We start from the raw sequence: 11854 nt of genomic DNA, 5'->3' as shown, positions 1-11854 counted from the left end.
TTATTATTATTATTATTATTATTATTATTATTAAATTGGAAAGGGATCCCCAGGTATCATCTAGCCCAACCCGCTTGCGAGGCAGCCACAACTTAAGCTCATATCTGTGTAAAGGGTGTGATTGTGTGTGTGATATTGCCCCTATCTGAGTTTAAGGGGGGATTTTTTTTCTGCATAGACTTGTGACCTCAAGGACTCAAGAGACCTGCTTTTTGGGGTTTGTGGTGCGCTACCCAAGAGGAGCTTGGGGGGGGCATCAGTTGTGGTGATCACAGCTGTAGAGTTTGAAAGGTGCAGAAATCCTTGTGAGGCCTGTGCAGGCCTGGCTTATGGATGATGCCAGGTGTGCAGAGCACAGGTGAGCGATGCTTTCTGTAGGGTGGGGGTGTGTGCAAAGGAAAGGTTGTGGGCTCTTCATCTATCTGTGGCTGGAGAAGGACAATGGTTTGGTTTTTTCCGTTGCCTGTGGCGATCTCTCTCATTTCGACTGTGCCTCTGTCTTTCCTGGCCAACCCGTTTGGTGGCTTCTAACTTTGCAAAAAACCTCCAAAGTCTGTTTAGCGGAGATGAGGGAGGGATGAGTGTGTGTACCGCATCTAGCGATGCTTCAAGTCAAGCCACTTATTCCCCTGAAATCTCTCCGCAGTCCTTGCGGCCGCTGGTGCGTGTATTGATTTGCCACATCCGAAACACCCGGATGAGCCTCTGTTCAACCTGTTGAACGGTTCAGCTTGCCCCACTTGGAAACTGGGACTGGTAAATTTGCCAGCTGGAAATTGTGTCTGTCGAAGTGGCTGAGTCAGCAAGAGGCTATCTATGTGCAAATTGATGCCAGAGATGTGCAAACGTGACAAAAATGTGCAGGTCTATGACACATCGATGTGAAAGTGTGTGTGGGGGGGGGGGGAGAGAAATCTCTGTTTTGAAATGCTGATCTCCTGATTGTTGTGGCGGGCCGATGCCCTAGTTCATTTGGCTTGCAAAATAATCTTATGGCACAACATCTCTCCGTGTCAATAATCTAAAAAGAGTGTGCTTGTTTTGTGTGCCTGTTAACTATATGGGGTGCGTGTGTCGGGGCTGGGGAAGCATTTCTGCTGAGCGAATGATACAGGGGCAGGTGTGCTTAGACAGGCAGAGGCTGCGCATGGCTAGGTCATGCCATGTCAATATGTGCAGCAGATATGAGCAGGGAATGGCTGTAGCTCAGTGCTGGAGGAACATCTGCCTGGCAGGTAGAACGTTGCAGGTTGAAGCCCCAATGGCATCTACTGATACGGCTGGGAGAGACTTCTGCTTAAAATCCTGGGACACTGCTGCCGCTCAGTGTGGACAATCCTGCGGTCAACTTGAGCACAGCACCCTGATCTCACAGTGGCCAACCCATTGTCTCTTGTTTTCTCCTACTTTGGAGGGTAGGACTTGAACCCATGGCTTCAAGTTACAAGAAAGGAGATTCCAATTCAACATCCAGAAGAAACTTTCTGACAGTGAGAGCTGTTCGACTGTGGAACAGTCTCCCTTGGGAGGTGGTGGACTCTCCTTCCCTGGAGGTTTTTAAGCAGAGTTTGGATGGCCATCTGTCATTGATTTTTTATAGCTGAGAATCCTGCATTGCAGGGGGTTGGACTGGATGGCCTTTGGGGTCCCTTCCAACTCCTAAGATTCTTCTGCAGGCAGGACCCAAGTACGATAGTGCACACCCAACAAGAGTTTCGTTGTTGTCGTCAAATTTATTGCTCTCATTTCACCAGGAGGTCCCAAGGCAGGTTGCAGCAATGATTAAGAATTGTTGTTGTCGAGTCGTTTAGTCGTGTCCGACTCTTTGTGACCCCCTGGACCAGAGCACACCAGGCTCCTGTCTTCCACTGCCTCCTGCAGCTTGGTCAAACTCATGCTGGTAGCTTCGAGATCACTGTCCCACCATCTCGTCCTCTGTCATCCCCTTCTCCTTGTGCCCTCCATCTTTCCCAACATCAGGGTCTTTTCCAGGGAGTCTTCTCTTCTCATGAGGTGACCAAAGTATTGGAGCCTCAGCTTCAGGATCTGTCCTTCCAGTGAACACTCAGGGCTGATTTCCTTCAGAATGGAGAAGTTTGATCTTCTTGCAGTCCATGGGACTCTCAAGAGTCTCCCCCAGCACCAGAATTCAAAAGCATCCATTCTTTGGCAATCAACCTTCTTTATGGTCCAGCTCTCACTTCCATACATCACTACTGGGAAAACCACAGCTTTAACTATACGGACCTTTGTTGGCAAGGTGATGTTGGAAGTGAGTGATGTCTCTGCTTTGTAAGATGCTGTCTAGGTTTGTCATTGTTTAAGCATTAAGATTAAGAATTAGGCACAGTTGAAACACAGCACTGTCGCAGGGCCTGAAAACACACACTGAAAACCTGGGGAAAGGGGCATCTGCAGCATTTCCTGAAATCTCTGTTTTCCCTGAAGGATGGAAGTAAAAGGAATTGTTATGGGGTAGAACCTCCTGCTGCCTTGCAGAATAACAATGGGAGCATAGATCCTCAGTCCACCCAAGGAGCTTACAGTTTCAAGGAGAGAGAAGGAAGGATGCCATTAACACACACTTCCAGCATGAGAAACGATTAAATTGCGAACCAGCAGTGCGCGTATTAAGAACGTTTGCTGTGGTTGCACCATGCCTTATGATAATGGCAGCGGTGATAACAAAACAGAGAGCTGTCAATGCTCTTTTGTTTGTATACAATTTGTGCCAGCCGCAGTGGCTGCTTCCTGCCTCCACTATTGGAGTCCGTATTCCTTTGGATGCCAGATCCTGGGAACCACAGCAGGGCCTGATCCTGCTACAGGGCTCTTCCTATTTCCTTACGCTTTGGGGATGCATACTTAGCTCATAGTCTCCTTGAATTGATCACCAAAGCCTACACCCATCCCATTTGCACATAGCACTAAGCTGAACCATGGATTTGTGTCTGAACCTGAGCAAACCAGACAAACCACAAGCGGTAAACCGAGGACAAACCTTGGATACAAACTCATGGCTCCTCTGGAGTGAGACAAACCATAACCCCGGGTTCAGGCACAATGCTGAGCTAAACCATGGCTTAGCTCTGGTTGGTCTGATAATTGCACAACTAGGTGAGGGGTTAAGTGGCTGTGATTTTTCTTGTGAATACCTATAATAAAATCATTTATGGCGATCTTCAGCACATGGGTGAAGACACCTTGTGTTCACACAGGCCTTTATGTTTCAGAGTACAGGTTTTTTTTCCATTTTTTTCCATTTAACATTTTTAAAATAGTTTTAGAGTCATAGAATTGTAGAGTTGGAAGGGAGCTAAAGTGTTACCTTGTCCAACCCCTTTGCAGTGCAAGAAAGCACAGGTAATTACATCTGCATACTTGCACATTCATGGTTAGTCATGGTTTGGCTTAGCCTTAGGGTTATTGCATAGAACACATTATTATTATTACTTCTTTATTTCTACACCTCTTTATATTTTTAAGAAAAAAATCTCAAAGCTGTTTACAGCCTACATTAAAGTATCAAATAAAACAACCCCAGATAAAACATCACTGAAGAAAGTCAAAGTTAAGATGCACATTTAAAACAGCATAATTAACAAGAGAATATTTTATTATCATAAGCAGAGAACGTCTCTGCTGCTGAGGCTGCCAATCCGGTGGTGGTTCATGGCGGCGATGGAAAGTCAGGCTCGATGACCTGGGTCTGCACTAAGAGGAAGCCAAGATGTTCTCTGGCTTTTTCAACAGCGGCAGCTTTTGTAGCTGGAGTCAGTCCGGGCTTCACCCTCCCAGGCCAGGCGGAAAATCAGGGCAGGGAGCAGATCTTCCAGGACTCCCAGCCAAAAGAGCTTGCCATCTGTACCAGAGGAATGGACTGAATTGTGTTTGGTGGGGAAAGTCTCCTTGTTCTCCCTCAGTGGCCCCAGGGCTCATTCCTATTTCCCTCAGGGAGGGGTGGCGCATGTTTTGCACGATAGAGCGCAAAACGCCAAAAGGAGGAACAGTCCTTTCAGGTGGTTTCCCATCACCTGCTCTGCTTCTGCAGAAGGGAGTGGCAGATTTCCCCAGCTAGATGAGTCTTCTGATTTTATTTTTGATTTGTGCTCTGTTTGAGCTGCCAAACCATGTTCCCCTGCTCCTTTGCGGCTCACTTGGCACCTCAGCTCTCTCTCGGGGGCCTTTCCCAGTGAGTAGAAGGTGCTGATACGTGGCAAACTCAGCCGACCGTCACTACATTTCCAACATGAGATTGTCTCTGGCTGTGGAAGACGAGTCGGATGAATCTTTGCAGAAGCTCCTCCCAAATATAGTTTGCTGGGATTTCGGGATTAGTATCCCCCATATTAGGGACGCGGGTGGCGCTGTGGGTAAAACCTCAGCGCCTAGGACTTGCCGATCGCATGGTCGGCAGTTCGAATCCCCGCGGCGGGGTGCGCTCCCATCGTTCGGTCCCAGCGCCTGCCAACCTAGCAGTTCGAAAGCACCCCCGGGTGCAAGTAGATAAATAGGGACCGCTTACCAGCGGGAAGGTAAACGGCGTTCCGTGTGCTGTGCTGGCTTGCCAGATGCAGCTTGTCACGCTGGCCACGTGACCTGGAAGTGTCTGCAGACAGCGCTGGCTCCCGGCCTATAGAGTGAGATGAGCGCACAACCCTAGAGTCTGGCAAGACTGGCCCGAACGGGCAGGGGTACCTTTACCTTTACCTTTATCCACCTGGTAAGACTTTTTGTTTTGTTTGGCCTCTAACTCTTCCCGTCACCTTTGCTAGCTGCAAGTATTCTACCATTAGTGTTTGCCAGTCTGATATATTAGGTCTTCAGATACCTGAAGAAGTATCTGAAGAAGGTGCTACTGGAAGGAATAGTTCTGCAAAGCTATTTCCCCAAATGTAACGCATTATTGCATGCTCTTTTCACTAACACATACATTTTGTCCCCTAGCAAGTGCATTTTTCTGTGCCCTCCTTAGCCAGAGAACAGCACTGCAAGATATAAAAGGTAAAGGGACCCCTGACCATTAGGTCCAGTCGTGACCGACTCTGGGGTTGCGGCACTCATCTCGCTTTACTGGCTAAGGAAGCCGGCGTACAGCTTCCGGGTCACGTGGCCAGCAGGACTTGCGATTTCACACAGGCTGGCAATGACCCGGAATGCAACCCGCAAGCAAATCAGGGGTTGCCTGTATATTAGGCATAACTGGGCATACCACCAAATATATGTATCAGCAGAAATCCACATTCTCAGTGGTACTCATTTTCAAGTAGATTTTTGCAGGACCAATGCAATGAACGTACTTATGCATGAGCAAACCCTTCTGAGCTCTGAGACACCATCTTCTTGGTGCTTAGGATTGCAGTCTGAATTAAAGGTACAAACGACACAGGAGATGAATAAAAATGAAGGCCTGGTGGTTTCCCCGAGGCATCTGAGGTCTGGGCAGGCGGCCGGTCCCTTTTCTAAGGTGCAGGGTAGAGGACCAAAGATCTGATTCTCGCTCTGTCGCTTGCGGTTGCTTTTAGACAGAATGCACTGGCAGAAGACCCTGGCAAAGTCTTAATGCACATGGACCCCTCTGAATTGCCAGCAGGGCACTGAAGGTCTCAAGGAGGAGGACGAGGAATCTTGCCAACTTTCTTACGGTTTACGAAAGCACCCTCAGCTCGTCAATTGGTGCTGGCTCTCTCAAGGCCGCCAGGTGAGTGGCTTGATCTCTGAAGGTTTTGTCATTTACAAATACTGGGTTGTGCTAGGCAAAGGACAGGACAGGTAGCTGTGTTGGCTCAAGAAAAACGCCAGATCCATCGTCAGGCGAGGCTTTAATTAGACCTGCCAAATGTCACATAATAGCATTTCAACACTGTTTTTAACACTTTTCCGAGCTCTTAAGGCTAGAACTCATGGACTTCCAGAAATGCTGAATGTTGGAAGGTTCGGGACCAGGGCTAGATTTAGGTTTGATGAGGCCCTCAGCTCCTGAAGGTCATGGGGCCCTTTATAGGTCCAGCTGTCCTTTGCAACAACAAATTGTCCCTGTTTCTTGTGTTGAATATATGCTGTATGGTAATTTATGGACCTCATAGGGATCTCAAGCCATTTGCCCATGTTGCCCTGCAACCAGTCCATGCAGAATGTAGGCGCCCTATATATAGAAAGGAGCAAACCAGGGATATTTGAGGGAGCAGGTGAGCAGGCGGGGCCCATGACTCACATCATAGGAGCCGACACAACACAAAACACTGTTTCTGTATGTAGGTTTTATTTTATTTGTTTTTTATATTTTGGAAATGTACATCCAGTCCCCCCCCCTTTAATTTTTTTTGGGGCCCCCAAGAGAGTGGGGCCCTAAGCTAGAGCTTGTTTAGCTTATACGTAAATCTGGCACTGCTCGGGACAGATGAAAGGAGGGACGCCTTCACGCAGCGCCTAATTAAACTGTGGAACTCCCTCCCACCTAGATGGCTCCATGGAATCATAGAATTGTACAGTTGGGAGGTATCCTGAGGGTCATCTAGCCCAACCCCCCTGCAATGCAGGAATAAGAGGATCGCACAAATCCATGGGGCAGGAGAGGGCTGTCAATGGCTACTATAGTCAGGGCCATCTTAAGCATATTCGGCGCCGTGGTGCAAAGATCCTTCCAGCGCCCCCCCCCCCGGAAGCTCCAAAACAAGGGAGGGGCAGTAGAAAATGTCCTTTGCCTTTCCCAACACCCTGATCCATGGCGTGGCGATCCGGCAGGAGAACGTGCTGGCGGACATGCTCTATGGCATCAGGGCTCCCGAGAAGGCAGGCTGGGAAGGCTGCACACTGCCTTTTGCTAGGAAGCAGAAGGAGGACAACGACTGCTGCGTGGATTGCTCTCCTGTAGAGGCTTGGGAAGAAAGCTGCAAGCCCGCCCGCCAGCCATATAGTTGGTGGGGCACAGCTGGTGGGCGTTCAGGGAAAGGGGAGGCCTCCAGCAAAGCCGCGCAGCTCCTTCACTCGCTGGGGCGCCCCTGAGAGGCCGGCGCCCTGGCGCAACGAACCATTAACACCAATGGGAAAGATGGCTTTGACTACAGTTGCAGGCACTGTGGGAATAGGGTGCTGGACGAGATTCCTGCATTTCGGGGGGGTGGACTGGATGACCTTTGGGGGTCCCTTTCAACTCTGATTCTATGACTAGATGGACCATGGGCCTGATCCAGAGGGCTCTTCTTATGTTTTCGACGTTGAAGCAAGTGGGAAGACAGTAGGAGGAAACAAATGTGGTTGATATTGTAGCCGCAGAGTTTTCATTCCGTCTCAGGGTATGTGGGAGGTGGTAGCAGATGATGAGATTAGGTTGCACCATGTGGGTGCCAGAGAGCCTCTGGGCTGCAACCCAGGATTGCTGGGACAAAGAAAATGACAGGGGTCGATCACTTTTGAAACTATAACACCCAGCTGTCCCTTGGATCTTAGGCAGAAGGCACAGGTCATCTGGAAGATTGAGAACAGAAGCAAAAGTGAAACTAGACAACATTTATAGTAACAAAGCTGGAAATGAATTTTAGACCACATACTAGGGCTGGGGGATAAGTGGTCTTCAATATGGCGTTATATCAGCAGCCAAACATCGCAATACAGTAGTCCTTCCAGTTACGTAACCCTCTGGTTACGTAAACTTCAGGATGCGAAAGTGGCAAACCCGGAAGTATTTGACCGAGTTTCTCCCCGCGCACATGCGCAGAAGCAGGCTGTAGAAACCTCGGGATCCGACCAAACCTCCAGAACGGATCCCGTCCGCAACTGGAGGTGCTACTGTATATTGATATACCATGATATCCGAAATAAGGAAGGAACTATGCAGAGGTGAACAGGTGAACGTCCTGGCAACTGCTACTAAACAGAATAAATGACAGTATTATCAGTCATCACACACTCAGTTTCATCAGCAGGCAAGCCAGAATGCATCCCAACAGGACTTTGGGTTTTGGACTTGGCTATCAAATGGTGATATTTGGATTAATCAGGTTCGGCAGGCAATGAAGAGCACATCTTTCCACCATGGTTAGCTGATTTCTGATTTCCACTTTTTATACGGTTCATATTTTTAGGTATGGTTATTCTGAGCCTCTTTGATTTTTTTCTTTTTTGATGAATTAGCAGTGTATGAATATTTTTCTATAAATAAGACTGATAAAGTGAGAATGGACAGATTAGCCCATCGCTCACTGGTCGTTCAGATTATGCCAGCAAATCTATGTATCCTTTCGTAGCATTGGGTGCTGGGTACGGATGGGAGCAGTTTGGTTCAGTTGGCATTTCAGGGTGAATCTTCCAATTTGGCGCTTTCCAAAGCAACAGGAGATCCAAAACTTGGCCGCCTTTCGAAATTTGCCCTGAATTCTGCAATGCAAAATGCATGTGTTAGGGGAAAACTGAGTTTAGCGAGAGCTATTTTAGTGCAACTAACACCTGGAAACGTTTGTGTTTATTTATATATTTATTTATTTATATGCCGCTTGAATGTAGAAAGGCAAGAAAACCCTCAAAGTAGTTGAGACGCATTACATTTGGGGAAATTCCTTGCAAAAATATGCACATTGGTCAAAACTGCATGCAAGGATGTGCTCATTAGGAGAAATTTGCCCTGAAATGCTGCTGAAATTTCCATGAGGGTTTTCTCTCGCTAAAGAAATTGCAGATTCATAGAATCATAGAATCATAGAATCATAGAGTTGGAAGAGACCAGAAGGGCCATCGAGTCCCACCCCCTGCCAAGCAGGAAACACCATCAGAGCACTCCTGACATATGGTTGTCAAGCCTCTGCTTAAAGACCTCCAAAGTAGGAGACTCCACCACACTCCTGGGCAGCAAATTCCACTGTCAAACAGCTCTTACTGTCTGGAAGTTCTTCCTAATGTTTAGGTGGAATCTTCTTTCTTGTAGTTTGGATCCATTGCTCCGTGTCCGCTTCTCTGGAGCAGCAGAAAACAACCTTTCTCCCTCCTCTATGTGACATCCTTTTATATATTTGAACATGGCTATCATATCACCCCTTAACCTCCTCTTCTCCAGGCTAAACATGCCCAGCTCCCTTAGCCGTTCCTCATAAGGCATCGTTTCCAGGCCTTTGACCATTTTGGTTGCCCTCCTCTGATTGTTGCAGCAGGGTGGAGAACTGAATTTAATGTTGGAAACATGGCAGACTGAGGGAGCCGTGATGGACGAGCCCTTTCCTCCCTCGTACTAAATGGCCCTCTGCATTTTTCTGGGGCCTTAATATGACTCTGACTCACAGGCTCCAGCGGATGGCTACCTTGAGCTGGCCTGGCTTGTCCTCGGCTCCTGAACGCTCCCAGAACTACCTAGGCAGGGCATGGGAAAAAGCACCACACGATCCCTGCAGTGCCAACACGCTCCTCTCCAAATGGTCCACACCCTTCCGATTGCTGCAGACAGTTTCCCCCCTCCTTCCCCGTTTGCTTTCCTGACAGCCGTGTGAATTTCTTTAATGCAAATCCTCTGGCGGGATGTTCTGTGCTCTGCCTTTTGGCGCTTGTCCCTGCTGGATTCTCTGTTGATTTATGGATTCCGTTTGTCGGAGAGCAGAAATCGGAAGGGCGTTCCTCCCCCTCGTGGCGGGAGAAGCATCCTTGCTGTATCCAGACCTTCCTAGAGAAGCTTTCTGTTCTGAACGCCTCGTCTTTCCTTCTGAATGTGGCCGTTGACCCAACTTGGTGCCCCAACTTGATGGATCTTCAGCTGTGGCTCGCGATCTGCAAGCAAGTCACTAGAACCGTGCGCTCCCACCGAAGCTGAATTTTGGACAATTCAGGACAGATAGAATGAAAGGTCTTCTTCACGCAGCAGGAGACAATGATGGCCACCAACCTAGATGGTTCAAAAAGCTTTTCACAGAGGCGAGGAGCTGTGGCTCCTTGGACATGACACTGTATAGCTTCCTGGCCAACAGCACAGAGTGAAAGCTCATTAAATAACCAAGATCATCCAATCCCTCAGCAAACAATTTAGGAGGAAGGCTTGACAAATAGGTCATTGGGAAGCACCTCTCAGATCTCACGAAAATGATTGACCTATGCCTGGGTTGTAGTGCTTTAGGCCATTTGAGAAGTCCCACCCAAGGAGGGGGGGGAAATGTGGATGTAGAAAACCAAGATGTCAGGGACAGCTTCCCCCCTGAGTTGCTGACTTTCTGCATGCAAGGAATTTTTTATTTGTGGGATGGAGCCTTGGTTTGAACTAGTTCACACCCTGTTTTAGTGACGACCCAACTGCTTAGAACTCCTTGTTCACACTCAGCGCCCGGCCAGAGGACAGACAACTTGACGGAGAACAGCAGGCGATAAAGAGTTTTCCAAACATGGGCATGAGAAAGAAGGATGTTGCAAGCGTTTCATATTAAAGGAATTGTGGGCGAAATCTGAAAAAGAAGAAGAAGAAGACGTTTTGAGTGTGTGTCCATGTGCCCCTCCCTCTCCCCCTCCTGGAGAGCTTCTGAGTTTTGCAAAATAGAAGCAAAACCAGCCCCAAACAGAAGATAAAGTCAAACTGAAAACCACAGACCCCAAAAACCCCCTTGAGACAACATGTTTTTGGTGCTGTGAGTGCATGCCCAAGAAACTGGGTTAGGCGGGTGTGATAATTTGGTTGTTTTTGCTCGGGAGGCCTGGAGGAATACAGCGTGCGGTTATGTTACTAATCCTGATACCAAGAAGGTTGCCTGATTGTCGAGATTAAAGAGCATTTAAGATGAATGTCGGAGGCACTTGAGTTGCAATTCTGCCTTAATCCCGAGGAGATTAAGCTCAGCGGTAAAGCGCAAGTTTTGCAGACAGAAGGGCTAAGCCTCCACCTTTGGCATTGCCAGCTGAAAGGTCTGTGGAATCATAGAATCACAGAAATGCAGAGTTGGAAGGGACCCCCGGGGTCATCTAGTCTAGCCCACTGCAATGCAGGAATCTCAGTTATAGCATCCATGACAGATGGCCACCCAACCTCTGCTTGAAAACCTCCAAGGAAGAAGAAGAAGAAGAAGAAGAAGAAGAAGAAGAAGAAGAAGAAGAAGAGGAGGAGTAGTAGTAGTAGTAGTAGTTTGGATTTGATATCCCGCCTTTCACTCCCTTTAAGGAGTCTCAAAGCGGCTAACATTCTCCTTTCCCTTCCTGCCCCACAACACACACTCTGTGAGGTGAGTGGGGCTGAGAGAGTTCAGAGAAGTGTGACTAGCCCAAGGTCACCCAGCAGCTGCATGTGGAGGAGCGGAGACGTGAACCCCGTTCACCAGATTACAAGTCCACCGCTCTTAACCACTACACCACACTGGAGAGTCCACAACCTCCTGATGGAATCTGTTCTTACCGTCAGAAAGTTTTTTCCTGACTTTTGGTCGGAATCTCCTTCTTTGCCTTACCCTCCAGAGCAGTTTGTTCCCTCTTCCATGTGACAGCCCTTCACATATTTGAAAATGATTCTTATATCTCCTCTCAGCCTCCTCTTTCCCAGGCTAAACATACCCAGCTCCTTCAACCGTTCCTCATCAGGCGTCTGGTTTCCAGACCCTTGATCATCTCGGTCTTCCTCTTTTGTACACCTTCCAGCTTGTCAACATCCTTCTTAAATTGTGGTGCCCAGAACTGGACACAGGACTCCAGATGTGTTTCCTGGATGCCAAAGACCAAAGGAGGCAGGGCTGGTGGGCCAAATCCCCTTAAGAACTGACTTGCAGTTTCATAACTTTTTAGAAGGAGGCTGAGACTCATTGGGAGAGCAAATGTTCTGCATGTGAGCACCTTCTCTTAAAAGGACCTCAGGCAGTAATATAAGGGTGGGGGACATAAACTCTGCATCGGTTGTTCCCAA

General features: G+C 48.2%; 1 protein-coding gene across 1 annotated transcript in view; it reads left to right on the top strand.

Moving 5' to 3' along the window:
- Positions 1-5525: 5525 nt before the first annotated feature.
- LPP (LIM domain containing preferred translocation partner in lipoma) overlaps positions 5526-11854 on the top strand; it is a 284010-nt gene continuing 277681 nt past the window's right edge. Inside the window, exon 1 of the mRNA XM_081190316.1 lies at positions 5526-5701. The gene's annotated coding sequence lies outside the window, so the exon portion shown is untranslated. The remainder of the gene's footprint in view (positions 5702-11854) is intronic.

Source organism: Podarcis bocagei (assembly GCF_964188305.1).
Source record: "Podarcis bocagei genome assembly, chromosome: 4".
NCBI classification, from domain to species: Eukaryota; Metazoa; Chordata; class Lepidosauria; order Squamata; family Lacertidae; genus Podarcis; species Podarcis bocagei.
This window is presented reverse-complemented; position numbering and strand designations above follow the sequence as displayed.